Genomic DNA, 17,952 nt, shown 5'->3' on the forward strand with positions numbered 1-17,952 from the left:
TAATGAAAACTGTAGGCACGCTGTTGTGATTCTTACAGAATATAGGCTCAAACCCATAGGATGCATAGGAGGAAAAAGAGAGACATCTTGCATGAATTGAACTTGGATTGTTGCTGCCCATTTCTAGTGAGTAAGGAACCATGATGAAATATTGGCCCTGAAACCCAAGATTCCAAGCAGACATGACTACTGCAGAAAATTGAATTATTTTGGTCCAGAGGAGCTGCTTAGAAGACGGATCCTTATTTTCTAGTTGGCTGTGCGACAACTGATTTGGGAACGATTGGTGCCAATATACAGAAAACAAACAGCTCTAATCACAGAATTAAAATAGCATGTATTGGGTATCTAAACATACTACAAATATTTAACAGCTTAATAAGCAACTCTAGATGTAATAATTTGCTCACTTTAATCAATTTTTTTTAAAAAGTGAACAGTTGAAGTACAGTTGTGCAGTTGATACTGACTGCAAGTCAGGAAATCTAAGGCAATGGTCTCATGATTACTTCCAGTGCCACCTGCCAGAGAACATGGAAATAGGAGAACTGAGTGACTGAACACTTGCTGGAAAGCTAGTGTGAGACAGTGGACATTAAAATTCTAAGATATTAAGATCAGTTCTGAGGGAGGTAGGACCTGGACCTGGACCTGGACCTGGACCTAACCAGGACCAGGATAAAGATTCTTGCAGGGAGTTTTCCTAATGCTGTTCAGAGGGTTTAAACTAGATTGGCAGAGGGGTGGAAACCAACAAACAAATTAAGAATAATTTGCAAGACTGAGGAAGCGGAGGTTAAAATACATACAGCACAGGATTTGGCAGTATTAAAGAGGATATATCAGGTTATAAATTTGCTCGCTGAGCTGGTAGATTTGTTCTCAGATGTTTTGTCATCATGCTAGGTGACATCGTCAGTGAGCCTCTGATGAAGTGTTGGTGTTCTGCCCTGCCGGCTATTTATCGGTCTTGGTTTGTTGTGGTGGGTGATATAATTTCCTGTTCTGTTTCTGGGAGGTTGGTAAATGGGGTCCAAATCTGTATATTTGTTAATGGAGTTCTGGTTTGAATACTAGGCCTCTAGGAACAAAGAGGGACACTAATTTGGCTGGGACAACACATCCATCCTGGGACAGGCTAAACAAAGGCACACACAGGAATTCCTAGAGACCTGGCATTCAAACCAGAATTCCTTAACAAACATACAGATTTGGACCCTATTTACCAACCTCTCAAAAACAGAACCGAAAGTGAAATCACCCACCACAACAAACCAAGACAGATAAATAGCAAGCTTCAGAACACCAACGCTTCACTGGAGGCTCACTGATGATGTTACTGAGCATGGTGATGAAATGTCAGAGAACAAATCTACCAGCTCAGTGAGCAAATTTACAATCTGATCCACAACCTGAGCTACAAATCTTCTCCAAAAATCTCCAAGGATATATGTAAATGCAAGGAGAATAACAAATAAACCAATGAGTCAAGGGCACAGATAGACACCAGGGCAGCATATTATTGCTACAACAGATTGGTGCTGCAGTACCTCTTGTAGATGGTACATACTGCTGCTACAGTGCATCAGTGGTGCAGGGAGTGAATATGCGTGAATGTGGCACCAATCAAACGGGCTGCTTTGTTTTGGATATTGTCAAGCATCTGAGTGTTGTTAGAGCTGCAATCATCCAAGCAAGTGGGTCACATTCCAACAAATGTCAGACTTGTTCTTTGCAGATGGTGGGCAAGCTCTGAGGAAGTCAGGAGATAACATTCTAATCATTACCTTATCTCAGTCTTCACAAAGGAAATGGATAAAACAGACTTCTTAGGTAAAGGAGGAGCAAGAAATGTTATTCAAAATAAGTATAATGTTGAGAGAGATGCTGTCCTTCTTAAAGATGAATAAATCATCAGGACGAGATGAATCTTATGAATTAGTTGTTAAAGGAGTCAGAGAAGGAAAAGTAAGTGCTTTGAGGATCATATTAAAATTTTCATGAGATTCAAGGGAGGTAAGAGAGAACTGAAAGCTTGCAAACATTGAACCATTACTCAGAAAGGTTGTGAAGGATAGGTTGAATAATTAAAGGCTGATCAGTCTGAGCCTGGTGGGGGGAAAAGTATTGATTCTAATAATGAAAAAGAGGACAAATTGATATTTGGAGAGGTACAGATTAATTAGGATAGTCAGCATTGTTTATAAATTTAGGAATGTTCATTTATTACTAACTAAATTGAAATGTTTGGGTATGTAACCAGGAGGATTGATGAGGATAAAGCAGTGGATGTTGTTGACATAACTTTCAGAAATATTTAACCCAGAAATACTTAAACCAGAATCAGATCCAAAATTGGTTCAATAACAGGAGATAAAGTGTAAATATTGATGGGTGTTTTTGCAAATGGAAAATTGTTTCCAGTAGTGTTTCTCAGGGCAAAGTGTTGGGTCCTTTGATGTTTGAGATATATGTTAATGATTTAGACTCAAATGTGTGAGACGAAATTGAGAATTTTGCAGGTAGCACAAAAATTGTTAATGCAGTTGATTTTGATGATTGTCAACAGCAGGATGGTATCAATGGTTTGATGTGTGTGCAGAAAATGACAAATGGAATTCAATCTGGAAAAAAAAGTGTGAGGTTATGCATTTGGGTCAGCAAACAAAGCATGAGAATACATAAATGGAAGCATAATAAAGAGGAGTCGATGAAGTGAGATACCTTGCAGAACATGTCCATAGGTCTTTGGAAGTGACAGGACAGGTGGGTAAAGTGGCAAAGAAGGCATATGGTATGCTTTCCTTCATTGAGCAAGATATTGAATTTTTAAAAATCAGGGTGTAACACTGGATATACACAAGACACTGGTTAGGCTATACCTACAGTGGACTGTTCAGGTCACCATTTTAAAGACATAATTGGTCAATAGTGAGAGTACAGAGAATTTTAGAAGAATGTTGCCATGGCTTGAAAACTGTAGCTATGAAGGCAGATTTGATGGGCTACAGTTATTTTCTTTAAATCAGGAGGAGGTCAAGGAGGTGACATAATTGAGATGACCAAAATAAGGAGGGGCTTGGAGAGTGGACAGAAAAACAGTTTTCCTAATAGAAAGGTCAATTACCAAGGAGCACATCTTTAAACTGATTAGTTAAGGATTAGAGGGGTCATGAGGAAAAACCTTTCTCACCCAAAGGGTGGTGGGTATCTGGAAATTGATGCCCAATTTAGTGGCTGAGGCAGAAATCCACAAAACATTTAAATGGAACCAGGACCTGCACTAGAAGCAGTGTAACACACAAAAGACCAAGTGCTGGAAAGTGGGAAAGTTTGTTTTAAATTTAGCTGATGCAGGCATATGGACTGAATAGCCTTGTTCTGTGCTGTAATGTTTCCATTATTCTATGGTTTTCTGTGCAGCTCACACTTTGAGAATTCTATAAACATATCTGTAGTCAGAAAATAGTTTTACAACAGCAGCATTTTACTCTCACTTTTAGACTATTCTATGTATTTGTAAATTTTGCATTGAAATCAATGATCATCTCTAAAAGTCTAAATGTTTTCCAGCAGTTAACATATCAAAATGGCACTTTTCCAATAGCTACTTTTCTTTCACTTAAACCAATAAAAACCTGAGTATAATCTCATGAGTCAATCCAGTCAGAAAAGTGCTTTACTTAATTAAAAAAAATCATTAGGAAATTTGTATTCAGCCTGTAAAATATTCTAAAGGCAAGGGTTCTGTGCTTTTTATACAATGTGCTAATTATTAATTGGCACCTGGCTTTCCATGTATAAACTTAAATTTTTGCAATAATGGCCAGACTCACTCAGCTGTTGAAAAAGGATAATTTTCTTTAAGAATTCATCAAAAAGTATCAGTCAGACCACAGGTGAGGTTATTGCACATAAAAACAAGAAATTTGTAACAGATGTTTAGTGTAATATACTGACTACTTAAAATGTGTACATATATGTTACAAACTGTAACAAGAAAGCACAGTTGAAAATAAAATTATATTTAAATAATGGAACATAACTGGAATGGAGCAGACAAAAATAGTGCCAAAGATAATATTGATGCTTACCTGGATAATTTAGGTTGCCAAGCTGTACTAAGGTACATGGAATTTGATCCAATTAAAATAAGCTATCTAAATAGGTATTATAATATAATTGATGATGGTTCTTGCAATTCTGGTCCCATGCTATTGTGTTACATTACTGATAATGATATACGTATTATCTTTAGTCAATCACACATGACTTCTACCACTATACAATGAAACATATTCACTGCTTTTAAATGTTTACATGCAAACATAAAATATTTAAAATAACTGCACATTATTAGTTTGTTATAAATAGGCTGACCTGCCTTTGACTATAGAAAACAGCGTAAATAATTTCCTCTGTGACAATTTTTTCTGTTATTTTGATAAGCTTTTCAAGGTAAACATTCACACAAGGCCTGAGGACATGATCTATCCATTAACTTCAAATCGTAATTTTGCTTAGACATACACAACAGATTTCAGGTCTACTGCACCTTTCAGTGTTTGGACAAGTCTTAAGGAAGACAAATTGTTCATTTGCTTTTGGACTCATCAAATGAGGGATGTTAATGCTGGTTATATGATTCCCAATACCCATACATCAAAAATAGCAGTCAATACAGAAATAAATTTCTCCAATCTGCTGCAACATTCCTTGACACCAAATTTTCATCTGACTAATCTAAGCTGCACTTGGTTCTCGAGGCAAAATTCCAGTGTCTGACCCATTCTTGCTGTAAACACAAAACAATGACCATGTTGCCAAAATAACAGATAGCCAATGAACGTTTTGTAAAATTCTGAACAGGGTAATGAGCTAAATAATTTTGAACTCTTTTTTTTCTAGAATAGTAATTTTTCATGCAAGTGATATCCACCATTCTAGACAATTCAAATATACTGTAATATTAAATTTGACAGATTCATTATATTCCTGTCTTTATAGCTCCTACATCTGGGAAAGGTTTTTTTCAGGAGAGGAGGTAAGAAGAGTGAAAATAACGCAAAACTTCACAACTACATGTAATATTTCAAACCTGGTGCACATCATGAAGTGCATGCTGTTTTGCAGAACTTAAATTTGTCATACAGAGTTTCTAAATTTATATAATGGTTGACAATAAAAACACATGGAATATCAAAAAAGCAACAGAATATGACAATGGGATAGAGCACAGAAATGCACAAAACTTTATAGATAAGAGCTTTATTTTTAGTTATTGACTTTTTAAGAGTTGCAAAAATTTTTGTGTTGCAATGTGTACAGTGAAAGAAAATTCAAAACAATTGAAACAAGTTAAAAAATTACTTTTGGAATAGAAACGCAGAGCAAACTATCCCACAACAACTGTATCCATTAAAGCCAATGAATTGTAAGCATACAAAGGAATTTTGAATTACTGGAGTTGACAGTTTAGCATTTTAATGAAACAGGGAAAAAAGTTTCTGTCACATTCATTTTTCTTTAGAAGCTGAGTTTATTAAGGGTCATGTATCAATATTGTGAAACACAAACTTTTTTTAAACATTTGCTGAAATATTGAGATGTCTAATTATTCTTCATAAGTTAATGGGTGGACACCAGTACATAATAAATTTTAAAATTTGAATTGAAAGAATTGAATGGAATTTATTGTCACGTGTACTGAGGTAAAGTGAAAAGCTTTGTCTTGCGAGCAATACAGGCAGATCACATAGTTAAATAGCATAGATAAACAAACGATAGGTAAACAGCGGCAAAACAAAAACACAGGTACAGGTGAATGCCAAAAGTTTGTGAGTCCATTCTGTATTCTAACAACAGTAGGGGAGAAACTGATTCAACTATTATTCAGTTTGTAAACTCTATTGGAAGAACAGTTTTCTTTTAAAAGTTGAAGCAGATTCATTATATTCCTGTCTTTATAGCTCCTACAGAAAGGCAATGTACACTCTTAATAACAAGTCATGAATACCTGGTATTGTCATTGAAATGATTAATATTAACAATAGTAGCACATTGTATACTCCAGTAATTGAACTAATCTTCAATGTCCAAATAAATGTACTTAATAGATTCATTTTCATGCGATTTGAGTACTCCAAAATCCAAGAAAACGTGCACATATTCAAACAAAAACATTTGCAATGCTGAGGAACCATGGTACTGATGCCCAGACTTCCAATAGTATACAACCAATGATCTGTCATATATAATTCAATAATCTTGCTATCAAATAAGTAGTTTTAAAAGTTTTTTGTTATTGTTGGGTGATTTTTAAAAAATTAATATGATGATACTTACAAGTAAATGCATCAAGCTGAAGTAGTGTTTTCTAAGTTGTGCATTCCATTAATTGCCCTGTGTATTCAATGGAGTAAATCCAGGTACACCTTATTACTTGAATGTTGTTGTAGAAAGGAAAATCCAACTTAAGTTAATAGATACATCTTTTTAAAAACCCGTTTCAAAGAAATATTTGGCAGAATCCATTTCCATTTAAACTTATAGTGAGTTGTTCATTAACCTAATCAAGGTACACATAGTATTAATACAGATAAGTTGACTTTTAAAGAACAAATGCAGATAAGACCAAAAGGCACATATTTAGATTTAATTAAATAGAAATACAACATATTAGAAATGTTTTTTCATTGTCAGAATAATAAACCAGGAAGGTAATAGCAACAAGATGTGGAGCGTTCAAGATGAAATGTGTGCAATGCTGGTTGAGCCTGGAATTACCTGCAATGGTCCACTGAGCCTTTTCTCATTTGTAAATTTTGCCTTTTTCCTTAAATTCAAAACAATGGTCGGTTCATAATAAGTACACAACAGTAATCCCATATGGCATTAGATGATATCGTATACTACAAGATCCAATTCTAAAAGTTTATACTGATCACCCTTTAACCCTGATGTGTTAACCCTGATGTGATTTTAGCGAATCTGCACTCTTTCTAAAGTCAACATATCTTTCCTGTAGTTTAATTAACATATCTAAACACAGTTTCCCCAGCTGGGGTCTAGCCAAAGCTTTGTATTACCAAACCATAAATTCCCTATTTTTTGTATTCCAATCCACCAGAGATGAAGGCCAACATTTCCTTAACCTTGCTGATTACATTTTATTTTTACCCATACATGAGCTTGTTAGTAATTTGGGTACATGGACTCCCTAATTCCTTTACTCTTCCACAGCATACCATTGCTCATCATTAAGAAAATATTCTTTGTTTTTAGTCAGATGCAAAGTGCAAAGTCTTACCTTTATTATTAAACTCCATCGTGCATAGCTCCTCATACTCATTTAGTTGTCTAAATTTTAAATTATGCAAGGAATAGGAATGAGTGAACACAAGGTGAAAAGCAAGTGCAATGTAACTAAAAACAGCACAATAAATCCATCAAAGTTATGTCAACTCTTTGTCATTCACTGATAGAGTACTAGGTTATCACCGTGACTCACTCATCGAGTCATACAGCACAGAACCAGGCCCTTCGGCCTACCATGTCTAAGTCGACCTACAAACACTAAACTATACTAATCCCATTTACCTGCACCCTGTCCTTAGCTTACTATGCCCTGGGTGTTTTAAGTGCTCACCCAGATGCTTCTTAAAATGTTGTGAGAGTACCTGCCTCCACCACTCTCTCAGGCAGTACATTCCATCTTCCTACGACCTTCTGAGTAAAAAATCTTTTCCTCAGATCCACTCTACTTACTCCTCACCTTAAAACGCATGCCCTTTGGTCTCAGACACATCTGCCATAGGGAAACGATTTTCATGGTCTACCCTAACACAGTCTCTCATAATTTTGCATACTTCAAATCAGAATTCCCCCTAAGGCTCCTCTACTTCTGAAGAAACAAACGCAGCTATGCACTCTGCCCTCATATAGAATTTCCATCTTAAGCAACATCCTGATAATCTCCTCTGCACTCTCTCCAATGCAATCACCATCCTCCAACCAGAAGTACACACATTATTCTGAGATATAACTAATGCTTACTATAGTTGCAACAAGACTTCACTTCTCCTAAATTCTATGCATTAGCTAATGAAAACAAACATCCCATGTGCCTTCTTCTAACTCTATATGCTGACATCTACAGGGATCTATGAACTTGAACATCAAGGTTCCTGCATTTCTCAGGATACCCTAGTGACCTTCCAATCATTGCATAAATCCTTCCCATATTAGACCTCCTAAAAATGCATTACCTCACACTTATCATTTAATGGGGTTTCCTGTCTGCTACCCAAAGAGTCAGTGTAAATGTACCCCTGCTGATCGCAACAGCCCCACAGCTATTTAACATTCCACAGAACATCAACTTGCTGGAAACAGACCTCTGCCCTTCACTTTTGCAAAGGTTTGCATCCAGGGAACAGCTGGCCAACTGAATTGACTGACAGCTCTGCAGTCCCAGCAGCAACAGTGGATAAGCCTGACTTTACAAACAGTCCCCAGATTCTAAGTTAGGACCAGTGAGGAGGGAGGTGAAGCCACTACCGCACCCCCTAACCTTCATGACAGAGATCAGAAGTTGGCTTTGCTTGTGCCCTGAAACCTTTCAAAGCAGTCACAAAATGAAGAGCAACCCTCAATTGGACAACCATTGCCCTCTTAAGGCTCTCAATTGAGATGAGGGCAAGCAGACCATTGTACGCTTCCTCTGTCCCACTCCACCCACTCCAGATTATAGACAAGGGGGCGACAGAAAGGTTAGCAAGGAATTTTAGGATCCTGAACTCCTGAAACACATTAATGTGATCTATACAATTCTGTCTCAAAAGGTATGTAGATGTTTGAGAGGTTCGGGAATGCAAGAGTGATTGAAAGAAATATCAGCAAACTTTAAATAATAATAACAGAAAACTGCCAGTTAACAGGAAGACCAGATGAAAATACAAACATTAAATGGTATAAATGTTGGCACAACAGGACATAAGTAAAAATAAACAGACCAAATCGAAGCCCTGAAGTCATACAATATCCTGTTATGAATGGTGGTTAATAAGTGGTTCGCTATGGGAGGTGGCTCCACAAATATCTCCATCCTCAGCAATGGGGATGCTCAGCACATCAGTGCAAAAGACAAGACCGAAGCATTTGGAATAGCCTGCAACCAGAAGAACCCAGTACATTATCCAGGTTTGATTCCAGTCTTGGGAGACTGTCTGTGTGGCGTTTGCACGTTCTCCCCACATCTGTGTGGGTTTCCACCAGATGCTCAAGTTTCCTTCCATAGTCCATGGTTAGGCAGTTTGGATATGCTAAATTGCCCTATAGCGTCCATGGTAAATGGGGTTACAGGTGCAATGTTAAAAGATTAAATTGCACTATCTGGATATTAATGTAATATTAAAGGGTTAAACTGTATGGACTTTCTCCAGAAGCTGAACATTCTGGAAGTGAGTGGGGACGACATTCGTGCATGAATGTGGATGACTCATACTTCACTTGGGTAGCCATTTACTACTACTCTCCTGCTATTATCAAATTTAACTCTCATTCAGTCCCTTCCATTCAGAAATGCTTTCATAGCCATCCCACAGCCAATCAAATTAGTTTACGTGATCGTCCCCTGATACTGAAGCTAGGACATATCACACCTATATTGTCTTGGGGAATCATGGAGTCAGGAAATCATTTCCATAACGATTCCCCAGGATTAGGGCATTTACATTATATCCGAGGATGACCTCATCCCACCACAGTACCTGGGAGGTTGGGGTAGTGGTGGTGGGGAGTGGCCAGAGTACCTGTAAGCATTACCAACTGCCCTATATAAAGGGGATGTGTTTTCTTTGTTCGGGGCCTCTTTGAATCAACTTCACATGTCTACGAAGAGTGTCAATGGAGTCGCCTAGCTTGTACAGGCTTTGAAAAACTTTAACTGTTTGCAGAAGTTGGTGTGCACGAATTGCATCTCACCTCGGGGAAATAACCTAACATAGAGATAGAGTCGGATGCTAATTGGAAGGCTGGTGCAGACTCGATGGGCCAATTGACCTCTGTCTTAGTCTCCTCCTAAACGACCCCAGCATCACTGCTGCCAGTCTTTAACCACTTCAATTCACCCCACGTGATATCAAAAAAAAAAATGGTAGGAGGAACTGGATGCTGTAACATCTATGGGCCCTGACAACATTTCTGAAATAGTAGTGAAGACTTTTGCTCCAGACATTGCCATGCCCCTAGCCAAGCTGTTAGAGTAGAGTACAGTTACAACACTAGCCTTTACCCAACAATATGGAAAATTCCCCAGGTTTGTCCTGTACACATAAAGCAGAACAAACCCCAATTGGCCAATTACCACCCGATTAGTCTACTCGAACATCAGAAAAGAGATGGAAAATGTTGTCAACAGTATTATCAAGCAACACCTGCTCAGCAATAACCTGCTCAGTGACACTCCACCAGGGCCACTCAGCTCCTGATTTCATTACAACCTTGGTTCAAACAAGGACAAAAGAGCTGACTTCCAGAGGTGAAGTGACAGTGATTGCCCTTGACATCAACGCCACATGTGACAGCACGTGACATCAAAGTTCCTTAGTAAAACTGGAGTTCATGGGAATTCGGAAAAAAAAACTCTCCACTTGTCGGAGTTATACCTGGCATGTAGGAAGATGGTGGTGGTTGTTGATGGTCAGTCATCTCAGTTCCAGGACATCTATGAGCATTCCTTAGCCCAAAGTATTTTCAGCTGCTTCACCAACAATCTTCCCTCCATCAGAAGGTCAGAAGTGGGGACATTCGCTGATAACAACATAATATTCAACACCATTCTGGACTCCTCCATGAGTAAAGCAGTCCATGTCCAAAGGCAGTAAGGTCTGAACAAGCTCCAGGATTAGGCTGAAAAGTGGGAAGTAACACTCACACCACACAAATGCCAGAAAATGACCATCTCACCAATATCCCTTGATATTCACAATGGCATTGTCGACACTGAATCCTCTGCTATCAACACCCTGGGGCTACAATTGACTAGAAGTTGATCTGGAATAGTAATGTAAATACAATGGCTTAAATAGCATGTCAGAGGCTAGGACAACTGCATTAAGTAACCTGACTCCCAAAGCTTGTCCACCATCTATTAGGATCAAATGAGGAGTGTGATGGAATACACCCTACTTGTCTCATTGATCACAGCTCCATCAACACACAGGAGCTTGGCATCATCCAGAACAAAGCAGCCCACTTGATTGGCACCACATTCACTCCCTTCACCACCAACATTCAGTAGCAGCAGTGTGTACAATCAACAAGGTGCACTGCAGAAATTCACCAAAGATGCTCAAGCAGCACCTTTGAAACCCATGACCCATACCACTTGGTAAGACAAGGGCAGCAGACGCATGGGAACCGCCACCAACTGCAAGATCCCCTCCGAGCTACTTACCATTCTGATTTGGAAATAAATTGCACTGCCTTCAGTGTTGTTGGTTCAAAATCCTGAATTCCCTCCCTAACAACTTTGTGGGTTTATCTACAGCACATGAACTGCTGTAGTTCAAGAAGGCTGCCTTCTCAAGAGCAACTAGGGACAGGCAATAAATGCTGCTTCATGAGTGAACAAAAGAATTTAAATAAAATGAGAAATTTAAAGAGTGAAAACATTTTGATTATTGTGTCAAATAAAGGGAATAGAGGTCCAGAACAGTTGTGTTATTCAGTACACAATTAACATAAATATGATAAGCAGATTAAAATGAGAGGAGTGAGATAATGATGCAATGTCCTTTCTTTCATCTCTAACTTTTCCAATATTGTTAAACTAACTGAATTGCTTTGAGAATTCCAAATAAGCACTAAAACTGTAAAATTACACATACTGGAGTGTAAATTAAACAAAACATGTTTTCACTAAGATACACAAATTTACCAATGATTATAATCCAGACTTTTTGAAAAAGCATGTACTTATAAATGGCAAAGGGTTAGCATTCTACAGAACAAATCACATATGGATTCTAAAGCAAGTCAAAGAAGTACACTTGCGTGAAGTGTATCACTGCACTTCTACCTTCAGCTTCCTCATGTAGTTATAAAATACACCAAGTCTGGCATTCAGCTTTGTAATTATATGTTGTAAATTATACATACTAATGTACATTCTTCGAAGAAAGAAGTGTCAGAATCTGATAATCTTTCATTACAGCCTGCTATATCTATTATAAATATAATATATATATTTACACATACATACAAACTATTGTTTTGAGATTTTAAGAGATCCTTGAAAAACAGCATTACAATTTAATATCAGGAAAGAAACATTTGTGCTTAAAATGTACTTTGTTCTTCATATTGTACTTGGAAAGGTTTTTGTAGAAGTCTGACTTTTATTACATTAGATCATCTGGCCACCATTATTCAGATTTAATAGATGTACTGAAATTGGTAACAATAAAAGTCATCTATAACTTTGCGGCAGCATTCATTTTAAGGCTACAACTTGACACTTAGTCATAGAGATGTATAGAATGTAAACAGACCCTTCGGTCCAACTCGTCCATGCCGACCAGATGTCCGAAATAAATCTAGTCACATTCGTCAGCATTTGGCTCATATTCCTCTAAATCCTTCTTATTCAGATGCTTTTTAAATGTTGTAACTGAACCAGCCTGCACTACTTCCATACAAGCACCACCCGCTGCATGAAAAATTTGTCCCTTAGATTTATTTTAAATTTTTCCCCTCTCACCCTAAACCTATGCCTTCTAATTTTGAACTTCCCGCCCCAGGGGAAAAGACCTTCTCTATTTATCTTGTCCATGCCGCTCATGATTTGATAAATCTTTATGAGGTCACCCCATATCCCCAGCCTATTCAGCCTCTGCCTATAGCTCAAATCCTCCAACCTTGGCAACATTCTTGTGAATCTTTTCTGAACCCTTTCAAGTTTCACAAATCCTTCCAATAGCAGGGAGACCAGAATTATATGCAGTATTCTAAAAGTGGCCTAATAACTGTTCTATGCAGCTGCAAAGTGACCTCCCAACTCCTATACTCAGTGCACTGACCAATAAAGGCAAGCATATTAAACTTTAAACATGCTGTTTATTTATCCAATATATCTTAAAGTACAAAGTTTCTGTAGTATTGAGTAATCAAGCAGTGCTATTCAAAAGCTGTGAAACCCAACCCAACTTAACTTTATGCACAGAAGAATAAATAAATTTAAAACTGTTCAGACTACTCTTCTGGCATAAGAATATGATCCATCTCAAAGGTTCATGAATAAGATGTGAAGTAACCTAGAATAAACTAACTAAAATAACCAACTAAAAATAAATAGAATCTAAATAAAATGTCAAATGAATTAGAATAATAAGAAATCAAAATTAATACAGTAAATATTAGACATGCAGAGCACATAATAACCCCCTACATTTTAAAGGAAAGTACATATATTACATTGGCAATACTTACGATTTTCTTTCTTTTGTAAATTTGCAAAAGTAGACAAACAGCCTTACCTCCTCTTCTATGATAAAATCAACTTTTGCAAGCACATCTTAGAAATGTTTTCAGTCTAAAAAGATAAAAAATAATCATTCAAACAAGCATGTCTATACCACATTTTTGTGAAAATATTTTAACAATTCTTGTCATTCATTTTTATTAAACATAGTCTAGGTTAAATGTTTTGTACTTAAGTATTTCTGGTCAGAGTCTGGATGTTATCTAGAACATTTTAGTGGACAAAAGCAGAAGATGAGAGGTATTAGATTATTTTAGTGAACAATTTTTAAGAGAGAGCTTCTCATCTTTATATACAAGACTGTCATTCCCAGCTGTGATCTGATGAAGCTCAAGCAATGGCAAGCCAAAGTGACAGACAGGCATAACTTCCATTTAAACCTTTTTCTCTAAACAAATTGTTCAGATCTGCAAACTATTTTTGAGACCAGCATATGCTCCACAACCACCCGATGAAGGAGCAGTACTCCGAAAGCTAGTGCTTCCAAATAAACCTGTTGGGCTATAACCTGGTGTTGTGCGACTTTTAACTTTGTATACAAGAGTCCAACACAAACTCCTCCAAATCATGTCTACTACCTGTGGTGGGTTAATTGACATGTCTGTTACCCAGAGATGCCTGCTCATTGAATTTTTTAACAAAGACGTACAGAGTTCTAAATTTAAATAGTAATTTCCACAATTAGGTGCAAATAATTGTGAATAGTTGGAATCAATAAACATTTCCATACATCCAGGTGTCTTATTGGAGGGATTTTTGAATAATAACTGATATATAGCTATTTACAAAGCATACTCACAAAAAAACACAAGGGAAATTTTACATTTCTTAATAGCAATTGTTGTAACATTGATATTTGCTTCTCATAATGACTTTCTAAAATAAGTATTAAGCGATACAAAATTGACTCAAATATCTAATGCATTGTGTTATTTGTAATAATTTCTTCTCCCTGTATCAACTTGAAAGTGAAAGATGCTGTCAAAATGAGTGAAATTTCAATACAAGGGAACACTGTCTAGATATTGCACTGGATCCCTAATTTGCATAACAATGCCATTTCCAGCCTGCTAAGAAACTGTGTGTACTTCTACAGTAATTAATGACTCATTACACAGATTGCAACTGAGAACATATAGAAAGAACATCAATTTGGTTTAGGAATTCCATATATTTACATACAAATGCAAATAAATTAAACACCTCAATAATTAAAACTGTGTCACAAAACAGATAAAATGTGGTATATGACTGTTGATTACACTCAGTTTTATTTATGTTGTCATTGCTGTTTGAAACCCACGATTACTAAGAACCTGTATGATAACCATGCTAAAATCACATTAAAGATTTTCAGTAAAAATCTATGTATGTTAAGCACCTATAGAATACTGGTAAAACTAACATTTGTTTCAGGACTGACATAAATTAACAAGCGAATATATGTATCTTACTACCCGTTTTTATGTTCAAAGGCAAAATCGTAATATTTATAATTAATAGACAATGTCATTTGATTCTCATTTAATCAAAATGGCATTTGATTACCACATATTTGGAAGATTACTTCATATAACTATTGCGTCGCCAAGATAGAAATTATATAACGTAGTATGTTTGTTGTTGACGATGTATTCAATTGTTACATGACAAAACCAATGTAACAAAAAGAATCAAAGCGATATGACGCTTTGGTTAAAATGAATGCTGATTCAGTCATTCCGTTCAATAAATATGTTCCAATATAAAAACAACAACAATAAATTAATCAAGCAGAGTTACTTTTGGTGTACAGATTTTCTGAAAACAATTCATTTTATTCGGAAAATATGCTGTCAGCCAATCTGATCGCCGAGCAGGGTTCTTCTAATCTTCGCTTTGTTTTACGAGGGCTACACAAACCAGGCTTCCCAGCATTTAAAAACTTAACACCGCATCTTCCGTTCGGTTGGTGGATATCAGCTTTTTTTTTAAGTACTGACGATTCGAAACATAAACGCGATCCATTTCGGGTCACGAATTTCACATCAAGGTGCAAGTTTCTTCTGACGCTGAACCCCAGGGCTGGCGAAAGGAGCAGAGAGTCCTGAGCATTCGCTTACAACCACCTCGCGTACCGCACTCTTTCTAAAGGTAACAGTGTGGCAAGTGAAAATTGCACCTTATTTCCAAGATTGAACATGACTGTTGGCTCCCCTATTATCGAGAAGAGGAGCCCAGGAATGTTCATGTTAGCTAACATACCCAGCTGAATAAAACTTCAAATGCCCCAGTGAGAACGTTCACGCATGTAACTTTTCTTGTAAAAAAAAACAAATCGTTAATAATACGATGCGATAAATAACGCCGTCAGTTTCGATTTCTCTGTATGCCTCTGCATTTTCCAACATGAAACAAACGTTTAGTTGCAAACATGCACAGGGGAAAGAAAAATTAATAACTAGAAGTGGAGGTTTTAAATTCGCCGGGACCGAATATAAACGCAGCATGTGACTCACCTCTCTGGTCCGGTGCTGAATGTCCGCTTCAAAGACGTTAACTAGTTCTGAAGAGTTCATCTTGCCCCACGGCGGCGAAGGAGAGCAGGTTTAAAAACCCACTCCTTCGCCGCCGAGGTCAGCACTCACGTCTCCAAGGGTGACAGGACGGTGCACGGCCCGTACCGTGCTTCCGGTCGCCCAGCCCGCTGCCTTGACAACCGCTGCGGGCGAAACGGATGTGATGTCGATGCTGATGCTGGGGTGGGGAATAGAGTGTCCTCCTCTCCGCGACTGGCTGAAAGCCGATGCAAATAGGCGAGCCTACAAACCAATCAAGAAGCGGGTCAATCATTGCGTCCGCCCACTGCAAGCCCGTGGACCTCGCATTGCATTTTGGGTTTTGCAAGTTTTCCAGTGGTGAGAGAACTACAATTCCCAGAATGCATCGCGCTTCACAGGTACGCCTGTCACTCAAGTTTCCCTAAAGTGTTTCGAGAGCAACGCTACCTGCACAGTGGTAAGAGCGGCTCCTTTCGCTTTGCTGTATGTATAATGCAGATGCAGGACGTTTAAGGCATGGAAATATAAAACATGGTCGTATAACAAAATAGATACTGACATCGAACGTTATTTAAGGTGGCATGATGCGCAATTGCTATGTCCAAGATCCAGTGCTCCTAAATCATATTTGCTTTGCGAAGTGCAGGAGAATGGATACCTCTTCGCAGAATTTGGAGATTGATCGTGAATAATTTTAAAACAGTTGTTCCTTGCATTTTGTAAAGTCCAGTAAAGTAGGTGCGTCATGATTTCATTAAAAACTCTTCTTAGTTAAAGGGAAATTCATTAAACCGAGCATATGGACAAAAACAAGTGTCCATTGTCGACAAAAACGCTACGTCATATGTACACTTTTGTATCGTCCACATTTTGACATGTTTCTCTGTTCGGTAATAGTATTGGTCATTCGCCTGTGTAAATACAGCTTTACCAAAGATGATTTCAGAAAGATGTAGAATTAAGCCTTTAATCCACGCGAAAAAAAGTAATTGAAAGTAACAAAAACGGATTATGAACAGATGAAAGCAAGAACAAACATCTCAATCAACCATTAACATGGAATAATATTATCAAAGCACGCATTGTACAGTAAAAAAGACGTTATTATATTGAGGGGCCAAATACGACATTCAATTCGCTGATTAATTTTGCAGGGCAAAGACTTTAGAAACTATCGATTTACGAGATAGCCCGCTGAGATATGGGCTTGAGCAGGATAGCTGCTCTAAACAGACAAAGAGAATTAAATAAACCGGGATATGTTCGTGTTGGGAAATATATCTGGTGGAATCAAAGGAGATTACATCCGTTGATCGGCAGGGATTTATCCTAGTTCATATGGTTTTAATCTGCTTTTGCTTCTACCCTTTTATGAGTTTTGGAGAGGGGATACCTGGTTCGTTTATTCGCTTATATCCACCAGTAAACAAACACTTAGAGCTTAAAGTGCGAGAGACAGCGAATCAGCTGGTGTACACTACAGCGGAAAGTGACATTCCTCTATCGATTACGAATGGTCCAAGTAATTGGTATTACTTAAGAGTGATATATAAAATACCATAAAACTTTGCGCTATGTGTACAGTTGAATCGGTCCATACTTCAACCCCTTCCCCCCAACGACCTCTTCTATTATAAGATCAGCGCTTTCACACCTAGACTGAGGCAGCAGACCAGCCTCAATAAGGCGTTTACCTCTGTCGAGACGGATAGCTGTTACATTTCCCACACATATTAATGTTTGAAACATAATCTTCACATGGCTCTGCGGTTACAATTGGAGGTTGATGGCAACAGGGGGAAAATGAATTAGTGGTAATCTTTATTTCAATAAAAATTCAAGTTAACACAAAGCTGCTTGAAGTTTATA

General features: G+C 37.6%; 1 long non-coding RNA gene across 3 annotated transcripts in view; it reads right to left on the reverse strand.

Moving 5' to 3' along the window:
- Nucleotides 1-17,952, reverse strand: part of LOC122558431 (uncharacterized) — a 150,303-nt gene that overhangs the window by 131,673 nt on the left and 678 nt on the right. For all 3 annotated transcript variants that reach the window (XR_015759953.1, XR_015759954.1, XR_015759955.1), the window contains exons 2-3: nucleotides 16,042-16,344; nucleotides 13,539-13,594 (exon numbers count right to left, since the gene is read on the reverse strand). This is a non-coding gene — a long non-coding RNA (uncharacterized LOC122558431). The remainder of the gene's footprint in view (nucleotides 1-13,538; nucleotides 13,595-16,041; nucleotides 16,345-17,952) is intronic.

This window comes from Chiloscyllium plagiosum, unplaced genomic scaffold (genome assembly GCF_037043375.1).
Source record: "Chiloscyllium plagiosum isolate Xiang-an unplaced genomic scaffold, Cpla_swu_hap1 HiC_scaffold_17, whole genome shotgun sequence".
NCBI lineage: Eukaryota > Metazoa > Chordata > Chondrichthyes > Orectolobiformes > Hemiscylliidae > Chiloscyllium > Chiloscyllium plagiosum.